General features: G+C 41.9%; 1 long non-coding RNA gene across 1 annotated transcript in view; it reads right to left on the reverse strand.

Moving 5' to 3' along the window:
- The window catches only part of LOC112550382, a 47,282-nt gene that overhangs the window by 2,467 nt on the left and 29,985 nt on the right, over nt 1-14,830 (reverse strand). The window contains exon 2 of the long non-coding RNA XR_003094195.1: nt 9,737-9,791. This is a non-coding gene — a long non-coding RNA (uncharacterized LOC112550382). The remainder of the gene's footprint in view (nt 1-9,736; nt 9,792-14,830) is intronic.

Raw genomic sequence — 14,830 nt, forward strand, 5'->3', positions numbered from 1 at the left:
AAGTCAGTGGGGGGCGTGCACGACATGGGGGCTTAATCATCCCTAAATTGAAGTGGTGTTTTCTAAAACCCAACGCTTTAATTTAGGGCCCCCATTTTGTCCACACATACCCTATAATGACACATTTATTAGCAATACATTATTCAGTCACTTGATGTTTCCATGTGACTTAGTGTTCAATTTGAGATATGGCTTTCAAAGGAGACAAAACTGACACTCGAGGTCTCTGGATGAGTGTTTGCATCTTCCAGTTTGTAATTTGGAGGTTTTCTTCTCAAGTTTGCAGTTGTTTTCTTAAATATATGTCTCCTGTTTAAGTAGGGTAGCTACTGACAAATCCCCAGAATGCAGGACATAACCTTGGTGGGGCGGGGGAGGGGGACCACAAGCCTCCTTGGCTAATTAGCAGTGAGGGGCATGGCTGCCACCTCCCCAGCCAATCAGCAGCAAGGAGCAGGGCCACCACAAAAAGGCCACCTCCCTCCATCCTTCCATCCATGGCTGGCTTGGAGCCCTGTTCCTCCTGGTTGTGCACTGCCCTAACTCTAGGTACAGCCAATATAATGATGAGGACAAATGATTGACACGTATATCCACCAATGAACTAAAAGACAGGACTTTTTGCAGTCTGCTTCTCATTTAGAAACAGATAGGGAACAACGGATTTAAAAACAGGATGGTATGGTATAAAACAGGACCAATGGCCACCCTATATTTAAGGTAGGCGTTAGTCAGGTTGAGTTAGTATTGTGGGAATGATGTAAAACATCATTTTAACAGTAAATTTTCCTTCATATAGACTTTCCTTTTACTTTATATATATTTGGCACTTTTAACCTTAGTTTTGCCCCATTGATTTAAAATTATTTTTCTTTTATTTCAAATGTCCAATTATTGCATTTTTCTGAAAATAATACTCTGGTGGGAACTCATCTGTACTGCCTCATACCTTATGTATCAATAATTTGCCTCAGTGATTTGTTTTAAAACTATATAGAGTTTTGGCCTGTCCTTACAGCTCATAGCTTTTATTACTAGGATCAACTCTCCTTCCCTCTCCACATTTTTGAGAACTCATTTTTTATGATGTGGTAAGCAGGCCTGAACACAATATAAGTGAAGTCTTGCCAGAGATTTCATTACTACTTCCTTACATTTATATTCTAGTGCTATGTTGGCTTTTAAATTTGTCCTTAAAATCTTCTAGACATTTATGGACAGAAGACCACTATTATATCAAGATCCTTTTCAATACATTCTTGCTTTGCTTCATTCTAAATGTTCCACATTTTTCATTTTGGCTAGGGTTATGGACAAACAAGGAATGGTGAATTATAAGGAAGCAGGTGTGCCCACTGCTCTGTGGGAACTCTTTGTGCCCCCTCTTAGCCTAAAGTAAGTGGGAGCTAAACTGGGGTTATTATAAGATACTGCACTTTACCATGGGATCAGAGCAGGTTCATGGACAGTAGCTGCAAAGTAGCTGCTCTGCTATAAAACTCTGCTTCCTTTTAATCCATTGTAAATTGTCATTTGTCCATGTCCTTAAAAGAAATTCCTTTTCTGCTCACTAGTCTACATGCAAAAAACAGAACAGGCTCATGAGGGACTTTTCTCCTCCCTCTCAAGCACAGGTAGATTAAGGATCGTGGTGTTGAGGATGCGGCTACATCGCCTTTGACTATGTGGCATATGTACAGTTACATGAGCTCATTGTACATGGGCCATGTGGCCAAAGGCGGTGTGGTTGCAGCCCCTTGCTGTGATCCTGGATGTCAGTGAACTCTCAGAGCTCACCACATGTTAGCGCAGCTCCTGCTGGAGCTTTGCTTATGCTGTGAGCTCTATGAGATCACCAGTGTGAGGTCTGCTCAGCATCCCTGTTTTTAGCTCTGGAGCCTAATGATGTCTGTTCTCTCCCCCGTCCCCCCAAATTCAGTAGCAGGGGAAAGGAGGGGATGCGCAGTGGGATGCAGCCCCTGGGCTCTGTGAAATCAGTCAAAGGGGAGGACTAATGTGCTGCTGCATCCCCTCTGGATCTACCACTCCTCTCAAGCATTAACTGTGGATCCTGGTCTAGGGTTACTGTATGATCTGTTATATAGGGAACCGAATAATGTCAAGTTCATCAACTACTTTATCAGGCTACTGAGGATGATGTGGTTAAGGAACTTTACTGTGATTTAAAAGATCAACATTCAGTTTGTAATTGTGACATATACTTTGTGTGTGATCTTGAATAAGTTACTTGATCTCTTTGTGTCTCTATTCCTTTTCTGTAAAATGGGTTGATTATTTCTTTTCTCTCACTGTGTCTTTCTTGGCCATTTAGATTGTAAACTGTTTGGGGTGGAATTCTATATATGAATGAAGTCTTGCACTACAGAAACTGCATTTTGCCTGAAGTCTCTAACTAATATTAAACATAATAATAAATTGAAGTCTTATAGACAGTGAGAATTACCAAAAGAAATTCTCTCTGTGTGATTAAGAAGGCTTGACTTGTTTGTTCATGGCAAACCATGTGTTATTCACATGCAACCACCCATAAAAATAACCAAAGTAATAATAGAAAAACAACAATAAATTGAGGTTGCAGGCAGGCAAGTGGATGAGAATTGTACCACAATGCTCAACATTACTAACCAGGATGGCTCCCAGCTAACAAGTCACTGTGTAGTACCTCTTTCTAAATGCTGGAGTCTATGCTGTATGTGCAACTCTTGCAATCCATATAAGTGTAGCAGGCTTACCCTTTCAGGGCTTGGGGTCCCAGGCTTGGGGGTTTGCAGTTTGCAGTTTGCAGTTTGCAGTTTGGGTTTGCAGTTTGACAGGTGGAGCCCATCCACCAATCTGGAAGCAGCACAAGGGAAGCAATGCCCCGCCCTTTTCTGGGGAGAGATGACGAGGGACAGTGAGGAAAGAGGAGCTCTGAAGATGGCCATCCTCGGGACTCCACTTGAGCTTCAGTGGTGCACAAATCAGTGCAAGGGGATCAGGCTCTAGGAGCCACTTGAGGCGGCTTGAGCCTGCGAACCTGGCATGTGGCTGGGTAGTTGGTGTGCAAATCGACACAAAAAGAATCTGCTCTGGGAGCAGCTCACGGCTGCTCAGGCCTCGCCTGGTGTGCAGATCGGTGCATGGAGGACCTGCCTGGGAGCAGCTCATGGCTGCTCAAGTTAGCCCCAGCCCTAGGCCAAGTGACTGGAGCCCCACAGTGCCACTCAACCTTTAACTAAAAGACCCCTGGTGCCCAGAACAGGGCCCAGGAAAGGGAGGATCCCCAGTGTGAGACCGGGGAACCAGAGCCTGTAAGAAAGAGAGAGAGCCCTGGGCTGCCCAGTGCGAGGTACCAGGCCATCGAGGAGAGCCAAAGACGCCACTGGAGAGAGGCTCTCATGGGATCAGCCTCCAGGGGATGAGCCTTGGCTGCTTCAGAGAGGAAGCGTGGGACCTGCAAGGGAGGTCGGCACAGGACGGGAGGGTCTGCCACCTGCACCCTCCATTGTGGGAGGGGCATGTCCACGTCCCAGGGCCCTGAAGGGGAGGTGCTCCAAGGAAACCCCTCAGGGAGGTACTGAGTGCACTCCCTATTTTCGGTGATTGTTGTTGTGTCAAGGTCTATATAGCTATGGGTATTCTTTAAAGAAGTTTATATGGTTTATATGTTCTTAATGTGTTAATATGTATATTTGTATTGTTACTTGGTAGGTCTAGAAAATATTATTAACTTATTTGGGTTATATAAGTTGATTCCCCATATGTGTTTATCATGTTGTAAGCATAACTATCTTGTTCAGTGTATTAATTATTATATATGTTATAAATTATATGGTTTATATGAATTGTGGATTATTATATGTAGTGCCATATATTAAGCTGTATTGTAAATATTTTAATGTTTTATCTTAAGTATTTATTATAGTAATAAATTGTATATAGTTAAGCACTTGGTTTCAGCCTGGCTCTGTAGAGAGGACAGGGAACTTCTCTAATAGCTGGCCCCTCCATCAGCACCCTGCCGGACCCCCACCACTGTCATTGGAGGATAGGGCACAACTCCCTTGGTGTACCTGGGCTACACAGAAGGCAACCACACCTCACTATGCTACTTGTGGTTCTCTTTAATAATTTTCTAGCCTTGGAGGTCTTGTAGAAATGCTGATTTACTTGAGTGGCTTTAGCAATAATGATATATCAAAATATATAAGGTGTCTGTATGTCATGGACAATAGCGTCATCACATTGCTCCTAATCACAATTTCTCCTGGCCAAGGGGAATAAGCTGTGTTCTTTGCTTGCAGTATGGAGGATTCCAGGCTCAAAACTAGTCTCATCTATTCAGAAACAGGATCACAGGCCCAGTAGGGGCCACCTGGCCCATCAAGTCCCCTGTTTTCGGAACTAAGCTCCTGTCTGAAAAAACAGTCACTCTGATCCTCCTCACCCACCACCACCACACAGGACCCTATGAAACAATAATGCCTATAACATGCCAAAAGTAAAGAGAAGAGGAGAGAAAAAAGGCACAAGCAGTGGTTTGGCCACTGCACCAGCAAGGAATTTTTTACATTAGAGGAAGAGGGCCAGCCCCCATACTGAGGAGGAGGAAGGAAAAATCAGGGAAACTTTGTCAATCTGACCTGGTAGTTAGGGCAGGGATTATCGTTCCTGGTCCCAAAAATGGTGATCATTTTGACCCTGAGTGCATGAACAAGACCCAGCAAGCCATCTAAGAAGTACCACAGCTAAACTCTCATCTCTAGCTGGGGCTAATATCATGTACTTCAGAGGAAGGCAGGGAAAAACATACACATAAAGCCCAAGTATAGGCAGAAGCAAAACAGTGTATTTATAGGAGGAATAAATTCATGAGGTTACTGGGTTCATCTCACATGGAGATACCAGACACTCAGATTTACATATTGCTGTGCTGATTACTAGTCCACTAACACACCTGTTCACAACCTCCTATTCTTCATAATGATTTTACATTTAGACAGTAATAAATAAGGTCCAGGAGAATCTCAAAGAGTTTTGCATGAGTTTACAGACTATACTATATAGTGAATATACTCTACTATAACCAGGTATTATTGTGCCCATCACTGACATCCAGCCCCCTATGACAAGTGCTGTAGTTGCCAGTGGAACACAAGCTGGCTTGGCGTGAAGCATGGTAGCCTTATTAGCTGAAGTTCAGAGGAAAGACAGTTTGTGTCACCCACAGTAGAATATCGCTGCTCTTGAAAGTCATCAATTTAAAAATAAATAAAACAAAAGGCCTAATTTATACTTTAGGAAATACCTTGGAATTTTTAATAACCACTTATGCTCAGACCTTAAATTTTCTCAGGCACCTCCTTCGTGGGTGTAAATTCTTATAGCTCAGATGAAGCTAGTTTATGCCAGCTGAGGCTTTGTCATTCGTGAGTCAGCCTCCCCAGCAGCACAGTGCCTCATGAGCAGTCCATGTGCCAGGGCAGTGGTCCATTAATAGCTCAGAAAGAAGCATGTCACTTGTTGAGTTACTCATAGGGACATGGGATTGAAAGGGGCTTCCTGAACCATCAGATCCAGTGCCATGCATTTTCCAAGAATCTCCAAAATCACCACTTCAAACCTCAGTTTCAAGTACAAAGCACAGTATCCACAAGACTAAGGATGCCCTACAACATGCCATAGATAAAAGCAGGAGAGATGGGGACACTGCCAATGTCCTGCCACTGCAACAACAGGGAAGTAAGGTAATTGGGTAACATACACTCAGAAAATCCTAGGAAAAGGACCATCTCCCTGATATAGAGGACAACAAGTATCATTCCTGTGGGGGAAAAAAATCCTTCCTGGCCTCAGCTGCTGACCAACAACAGCTTTGAGGAACGGGATTGCCAGACTCCTTCCACACTATAGGAGATATCTTAGTACCACAACAGGGGGACTGCAAACTGTACCACACATGCCGATCAAAGCCAGAACTCCTTGTCCTATCAGGGTGTCTCTTCCATAGCTGTATGTTCAGTCTTAAATAACTTCCTTTCTAACTTATAAGATCTGAAAGTGTGATGACTTTTTACCTTTTTACCATTCATGCTACCCGTCTTTATTTTCTTGGTTTTGCCTAGGAACCTTTTCTGCTTTTACAATGACAGCATATTTTAAAACCTGTCAAAATACCCCCTTTTTGAAAACCTCCTGAAATAAACAGTGAAATTTATGAAGATCTCCAATGTTAAGTGAAAAAAAGCTAATTTATTACTCAGCGATAGAAGTTAAAAAGGAAAGTTCTTTCTGATGCTTTAAAACTGCTTCTTCCTGACTCATACAATAGCCTGATGGGCAATTACACAGTAAACCACCTGACCCCAGCTAAGTAAGGCATTTGGAGTTTTCACAGTAGAACAGCAGCAGTAATTGAGCACAGGTGTTTCTCTAAGTGAGATGCATTGGGAAATTTCACCACATTCAATAGTCCTCTAACCCAAGTTGGCATCTGTGAAAAGATGTGTGGGTCTTTCCAAGGCTTGAATGTGAGGGTATTTGACTTAAAATGTATTTGAATAATGACTAGCTAATGACCTAGAGGGAGTGATTTTATTCCCCCTAAGACAGTATAAGCAATTTTGTGAACCAAGGTGTATTGCTTTGTTCTGCCTTCTTTCAAAGGAAATCCTCATGTTTACAAAGAATCAAATATTTATTTTATTCTGTAGCAATCAGAATGAGAAATAACTTTCATTGGGTTCATTTGTCTGCAAAATGGCTCCAAAAGTAGTTATGACTCAAAATGAAATGTATGTTTTTCTCACCAAAATGACGAATCAGAAAAAATATTTTCAGGTCAAATAGGTCTTTCTATTTACCCTTTCACTCCGTACCTCATTTGGTGTTTTTTTATGCTTTAAAAAAATAAATCATGCTAAATTTTTGAGAATATGTTTTGGTTTGAATAAAAAAATCAAAATGAACTATTCTACAGATATCAACATTAAACTTTTTAACTTTTTCAAAAATATATCCCATGTTTTAGAATTGGAATGCTTCAAAATATGACCTAAATTTACAAACAATTTTAGTCTCCCTAGAATCATGTTCTTTGGCAAAAAAAGAAAAATAAAACTACTAAATCACTCAACTTCATCCAGTCTCCCAGATAAGGTGGCAATAATATATGTAGCTCCATGAACTGTTTAAGTTGTACCAGAGGTTTTTGTGAATCCTGAGGGCATAAGTATACAAAGCCACTTTTTTACCCCCTCTTCATGGGCTGTGCCAATGTTTGCTGTGTTTACTGGAAGAAGAGCATATAATCTCTCCCCATAGTATCAGGTGACCACACAGTGGTTCTGTCTAACATCATCGTTTGACTTTAGTGTAACTAAACTAACCGAGTACAAGTAGAATCATGGAAAATTAGGGCTGGAAGGGATCTCAGGATGTCATCAAGTCCACCCCCCTGCTTAAAGCAGGACTGGCCCCAAGGTTTTGTCGAGCTGGGTCTTAAAAACCTCTAAGGATGGAGATTCCACAACCTCTCTGGGTAACCTGTTCTAGTGCTTTACAGCCCTCTTGGTGAGAGGATTTTTCCTAATATCTAACCTAAACTTTCCCTTGCTGCAACTTAAGTCCACTGTTCCTTCTTTTATTATCTGCCATCACTGAGAACAGTGTAGCTTCCTCCTCCTTGATATCCCCTTTCAGGTAGCTGAAGGCTTATTAAATCCCCCCGTCAGTCTTCTGTTCTCCAGACTAAATAAGCCTAGTTCCCTTAGCTTCTCCTTATAAGTCATGGACCTCAACCCTGTAATCATTTTCATTGCCTTTCACTGGACTCTCTCAAATTTGTGCACATCCTTTTTGTAGTTGGGGGCCCAAAACTGGACACAGTGCTCCAGATGTAGACTCACCAGTGCCGAAAAGAGGGGTAGATCACTTCTTTCAATCTGCTGGCAACATTTCTACTAATGCAGCCCAGGATGCCATTAGCCTTCTTTGCAACAAGGGCATACTGTTGGCTCATATTCAGCTTATTGTTCACTGTAACTCCCTTTTCCGCTGACCTGCAACTTAGCCAGTCAGTCCCCAGCTATTACCAGTGCATGGGATTGTTCTTTCCTAAGTGCAGGACTTTGCACTTGTCCTTATTGAACCTCATGAGATTTATTTTGATTCAACCCTTCCATTTGTCTAGGTCACTCTGAATCTTAGTCCTAAACTCCACTGTATCTACTACACCTCCCCAGCTTCTTGTCATCTGCAAACTTGCTGAGGGTGCACTCCATCCCATTTTCCAGATAACTGAAGTGGTTTTGCATCTGTGAGCTGTTCAGGAAAGTAGGATTTAAGTTAATTTGAGGCTGAAATATCTCAGGTACTCAGGGATAGGGAGGAATTTCCAGGAGGTAGAATGATAGAAAGTATGAAAACCCGAGTGGGACAGGAACTGTGGGAGTCATAAAATGGGATTCATTTGGGGCTGGATCCACTTACTGCTAAACACCATGCACATTTGTCTATTACTATCAAGGACAGTTGGACAGAGCATCAAGAGAGCAAATGGCATGGAAGTAGAAATGATTAAGTGGTCGCAGAGTGTGGGGACTGAGTTATGAACAGTCTTGAAGCTGAGCATGAGAAGCTTGAATTGGATGTAGAAGGTCAGACAAAGTCAACAGAGGCATTTGAAGGAGAAAATTATATGTTTTTTTTGACCTGGGAGAGGAAAAAATATTAGTCTGCTTTATTTGGAAATGAAATAGACCTGAAAGTAGGTTAACATAGGTTTTGCAGTGGAAGCTGTAGGTGGTCTGTGAAGCTTTACCAGTTCATTCAAAGAATAGGGTGAGGGGAAAGAGGAAAAGAGGAAAAATATATTTAAACAAGAATAAATATCTTCTATAAATTATTAAGATAGCTTATTTGTGTGGTATGTTTTTGAAAACATGATTTGGTTAGGGTATTTTTGTATGTAATACAGTGATACCAGTGATGATTATTTATTATTTGTATTGCAGTAGAGTTTAGAAACCTCCATTATGGACATAGTATTATGTACTAGAAATAAAAAAGATAATCCTTGTTCCAAAGAGGTTAAAATCTAAGATACTAGTACCAGTTTGTAAGGTAAGATATGATTTTACATATAAATTTGGCAAAGACTTTGGGCCCATGACTAAAAAGTATATTGAATTAACTTCCACATTAGAAACTGGCACAGCTAAAAGAATGTTTATAATACATTTGCCAACTTTTGATCATGAGAATTAAGATGGGGATTTTAACATCAACAGCAGAACTTAATTCCTTCATCTCCGTTCACATAAAAATCCCTGCCTGAGTTCAAAGAATCTCAGTCATCTATTTCCCAGTTCTTTCATACTTTCTCTGTTGAGGTCTGCCTAATATGACCAACATACATGTGTCTTAGGAAACTGCAGAAAATAGTCTTTGATACTCTTCACATTTGTTGTTCTTAAATGTTAACATCTTTATATTGTTTTAATTTTACTGATTCATGAAGGTGGGGGGGCAGGAACCAGCCATTATTTTTACATTCATTTCTTTGCTGTATTGTGAAAGAGATCCAAAGATGTTTATTAAAAAAGATATCAGACTATAGAAAATTAATACATGAGTTATTTCATTAATATATCCCTTAGATACTTTTTACTGTGGAGTTAAGGAATTGTTATGATTTACTGAAATTAAATAAAGATAGAGAGCTCTTTAGACTCACCATGACTCTTTCCAGCAAGTGAATTTCATCATGATGGTTGCAAAACAAATATCCACTATAGAAATGTGGATGACAAGAGAAAAGGAATTAAAAGAAATAGAATGACTTACTGCCTGTATTAGATTAACAGCTGTTTGAGAAAAGATGAGACAAGTTGTTAAAAATAAACCATTGATATAACTTTTAAAATAGCGATACATATACTTAGTGCAACTCATAAGTTATAATGCCTTGACTCTGCTTTATTCCCTTACCCTCTATATCCGTCACTCTTTCTTTTATTGCATATGTTTGGAAATTACTTGTGCTGCCAACAATTTCTATTCATCTTAATACAAATTAGTGATCAAAAAATCAGTTTGCAACAATACCTTTAATAAATGATAGTAAGACTAAAGTTCCTTCCACTGAGAAATTTCAGATATATGTATTACTCTGCTCAAACAGAACATGCAATACAAAGAAACATTTTCAAACAAACATTTTCCCCAAATCCTAGCACAATTTCCTCAAATAGTTGAAAACTGAGAAAAGTCTAAGTTACTTTGCATGAAGTAGTTTACAATCAAGATGGACAATAGGGTAATATGGGATCACACTTACGGTGCATATAGATGTTACAGTGATAAGTTTGGGAGGTTACATCAGTTAAAAAATGGCTGCCCAATCTAACTCATTGATTAGATAAGTGCCAAGAGCCTGATCTAAGATAAGTCAAAGGAGGGGGAGAAGCAGATGGGATTGGGGAGGGGTTAGTGGGGCTGTTCACAGAGCTGGGGGTGGGGGAGGGCTAGTGGGCTCTGCAAGTAGGGTTGGGAGGGTTTGGTGGGGTTGGGGGGGAGCCCTGTGGGGGGTTGGGTGAGGTCCAGGTGGGTTGGTGGGATCAGAGAGCCTCTCTGATCCAGCCAGCTTCCCCTCAGGCCCCTTCCACACCCCTGATCCTGCCTCTTTGGGTCGGGGAGGGGTTGGGATTGGAGGGCTAGTTGCTCTGCAGGAAGGTTGGTGGGATCAGAGGGCTCACCCTCCCTATGGGGGATTAGACAACTGATTGGATTAATCAATTGTCTAATCCCTATGGGGGATTGTCTAATCCTCCATAGGGATTAGACAACTGGCTGGTCCACGGGGGCTAAAAATAACCTGGTGGCATGGAGGGGTCCTTAGGAAAAGTGAAGCCCTGGGGCTGGGCTCTGAATGTGTACAGAAGTTTGGTTAGATCCGTTTAGCTGTGCCCAATCTAATGTAGCACATCTCTCAGGTGAACTAAAGTTAGATTAGGCTGGACATAGAAAGTTAGGGTTGAAAGGGACCGCAAGAGGTCGTCTAGTCCAATCCCCTGCTCAAAGAAGGACCATCCCCAACTAGATCATCCCAGTCAAAGCGTTATCTAGATGGGTTTTGAAAACCTCCAAGGATGGAGCTTTTACCAGCTCTCTGGGTAACTTGTTTCAGTGTTTTACTACCATTCTAATGAGAAAATTCTTCCTAATATCCAACCTAAACTTCCCTTGCTGCAACTTGAGACCATTGCTCCTTGTTCTCTCATCTGCCACCACTGAGTACAGTCCAGCTCCATCCTCTTTTGAAGCCCTCTTCAGGGAGTTGAAAACTGCTTTAGTACCCTCTCAGTCTCCTCTTCTCTAGACTTAATAAGCCCAATTCCCTTAGTCTTTTCTCATAAGTCATGTCCCTCATCCCCCTCACCATTTTTCTTGCCCTCTTCTGGACTCTCTCCAATTTTTCCACATCCTTTCTGTAGTGGGGGCCCAAAACTGAACACAGTACTCTATATATGGCCTCACCAGTGCTGAATAGAGGGGAATAATCACTTTTCTGGACCTACTGGCAACACACCTACCAATGAAACCCAGTATGCTGTTATCCTTCTTGTCAACAAAGGCACACTGTTGGCTTATTCAGCTTATTGTCCACTCTAACTCCCAGCTCCTTTACTGCAGAGCTGCTTCCCAGCCACTCAGCCCCCAGCCTATAGTGGTACATGGGATTCTGCCATCCTAAATGCAGGAAGTGCACTTGTCATGAGATTTCTTTTGGCCCAATCCTTTAATCTGTCTAGGTCATTCTGATCCTAGCCCTACCCTCCAGCATATCTACTAATCCCCCCAGATTGGTGTCATCTGCAAACTTGCTGATTGTGCACTCTAGTCCATCTTCCATGTTGTTGATGAAGACATTAAACAAAACCAGCCCCAGGACCGACCCCTGGGGCACTCCACTTGATACCAGGTGCCAACTAGACATTGAGCCATTGATTACTACTTTCTGAGCCTAATGCTTCAGCCAATTTTTTATCCACCTTACAGTCCATTCATCCAGCCCATATTTCCTTTGCTTGCCTGTGAGAATGCTGTCAGAGAACTTATCAAAAGCCTTGCTAAAATCAAGGTACTCCAGATTCACAGAGTCAGTCATCTCATCATAGAAGGCAATTAGTTTGGTCAGGCATGACTTGCCCTTGGTAATTCCAGGCTGACTGTTCCTAATCACCTTCTTCTCCTACAAGTGCTTAGAAATGGATTCCTAGAGGATCTGTTCCATGATTTTTGTTGGTCTGTAGTTCCCCAGATCCACCCTTTCCCCTTTCTTAAATATGGGCACTATGTTTGCCCTTTTCCAATCATCTGGAACTTCTCCTGATCATCATGAGTTTTCAAAGATGATGGCCAATGGATCTGTAATCACATCAGCCGACTTCTTCAGAACCCTCAGGTGTACCCCATCCAGCCCCATGGACTTGTACACATCTAGCTTTTCTAAGTAGTCCCTGACCTGTTCTTTCACCACTGAGGGCTGCTCACCTCCTCCCCAAACTGTGCTGCCTGGTGCAGTAGTCCGGGAGCTGACCTTGCCTGTGAAGACTGAGGCAAAAAAAGCCATTGAGCATTTCAGTCTTTTCTGCATCCTCTGTCACAATGTTGCCTCCTCCATTCAATAAGAGTCTGTGATAGGGGCAATGCCCCAAAGAAGAACTTACCTTGCAGAGAAGAGCTCTTGAGCTGGTGGGACATGACGGCAAACTGGAAGTCTGACAGGAGTGAAATTGTGGTGGGAAAAAATGCCATGGCATCAAGAGAGAAAGAAAAAAGAAAAGAAAAGGCACAGCAGGTCCAGGAAGATCTGGGGTCAGCTCCACCTCTGGCTTGGATCCATTTCGTGGTAGCGTGCTAGTGCTGATTTGCTCCCTGACCCCTCAGGGCAGGGATAAAAGCTCCACCGGGAGCAGAGTCAGGAGGACCAGAAGTGAAGCATCCAGTGGGGACAGGAGAGCCCCAGGGAGGAGGAAGCTCCAAAGAGGATCAGTGGTGGCTGCCCCAGGAGGGAGCGCATGGAGAAAGGAAAAGTCCACAAGGGCTAAAGTACATAGCTAAAGAGGTGTGGATCCCAGATGCCTCTGGACAGGAGTGGATGGCCAGGGACCCTGCAAAGGGAACAGAGAGCTGAGTCTGGAGCAAAATAAACTTATAATGAAGAAGCAAGGTCATCATGTATAATAAGGTAAACCCAGTGATAACAGGGACTACTAGAAAGTCTTTGCTACGACGGGGAACTCAGGACAAAGTGAAGTCCATACCCTATTTTTTTTCCCTTTAAAACCAAAAAACCAAGACAAGAAAAATATCACCAGAGCTCACTATAGAGGTGAGCAGAAGATAACATCTTAAGGTTGGTGTAAGTAGGGGTGTAGGGGAGGCAGAGTCCTGAATTGGGAAACTGGACTATCCTGGTCATGGAAAGACCCCAGGGAAGTTGGGCCATAACACCTTACTCCCAATAATAAATTATTTTTTTCACCAAAGACGTGGCAGGAGAGAACCACCCTGAAGGCCTTCTGAGGCATATACTTCAGCTCCACACTGTCCGGATCCCAGCAAAGTGGCAAAACCTGAGAGGTCCTTAATATCTAGACATATGGATGAATGCCACGGGAACTTACAGGGTCCCACATTTTTCCTGAAATTTTTTCCCATTTTTCAGCCAAACTAACCCTTGGGGAATGTCTGTACATTTGGGCACTTAAATTGATGTAAGTGTAAGGCCTGCATGTGGGTGAACTAATTTACATTGGCTAGTCATTTTTTTTTCTTGATCTAAACTCCCAAATGTCTGTACACAAGCTTAGGTGGCAAAGTCCACTTACATGCCTCATCGGTGGAATAGGGCCCTAACCTTCCTCCTGAACTGTTTGGTCTCACACACAGATTCCTTCATTCTGCTAAGCTAATTTTTACATCCCATTTTTTGTATCCTGAACTTTGCATTTGTGAAGAGATTTGGGTGGCATAGTATCCATTGCATGCCCCAGTGCCTTGAACAGTGTGTACTCTGGCCAACAAGGACTGGAGATGCACATTTTTCTTGGATAGCATTATACAAATTTTGTATACTGTATTCAAGAGACTTGTGTTATGACCATTGTCATTAAAACTGTATAAAAATTAGAGGCTGAACACACGGTGTGTAACTAATTGCAGAATAAGACCCTTAGTCTTTTATTTTACACTTTGTAAGACTGTTATTGCTCTGTGTGTGTTTTTCAATTAAATGTTATGCTTTGTTAATTAAGAATAACAATATTTATAACAATTAGTCCTGGTGTTTAACAGAGAGTTTTGGGAGATTTTTTACTCCTCTTTTCTTTTCCAAGTAGTAGAAAAGCATGGGTTGAATTAGTAGAATTAGTTATATAACCTTGATTTCAATAATAACAAACAGTTAAAATCTAAACTCAAAATAAAATTAGGTTTTGTACGGTTGGCAGGCTGTGGCAGGGATGAAACATTCATTCAGAAAATAAGTCTCCATAGACCCTTTGCTCATGGAAAATTTTAAATAAATAGTTATAATAATCAGAGCAGGGCGAGACTCTGGGGTTTTTTTGTTGTGTTTTATTTTTGTTTTTTTCTTTTTTTCCCCAAGCATTTAGCAGAGACTTTTTCAAGCATTTTCTTTCTCCAGGCACAGGGGCAAGGAGCTCTGAGACAAATCTATTTGCTTTGATTTGTTCAGCTTACCTCAGTCCAACTGGTTCCTCAGGCAAGAATCCCACTGACTTGAGCACAATGTTATTAGCTC

Source organism: Alligator sinensis, unplaced genomic scaffold (genome assembly GCF_000455745.1).
Source record: "Alligator sinensis unplaced genomic scaffold, ASM45574v1 scaffold43_1, whole genome shotgun sequence".
NCBI classification, from domain to species: domain Eukaryota; kingdom Metazoa; phylum Chordata; order Crocodylia; family Alligatoridae; genus Alligator; species Alligator sinensis.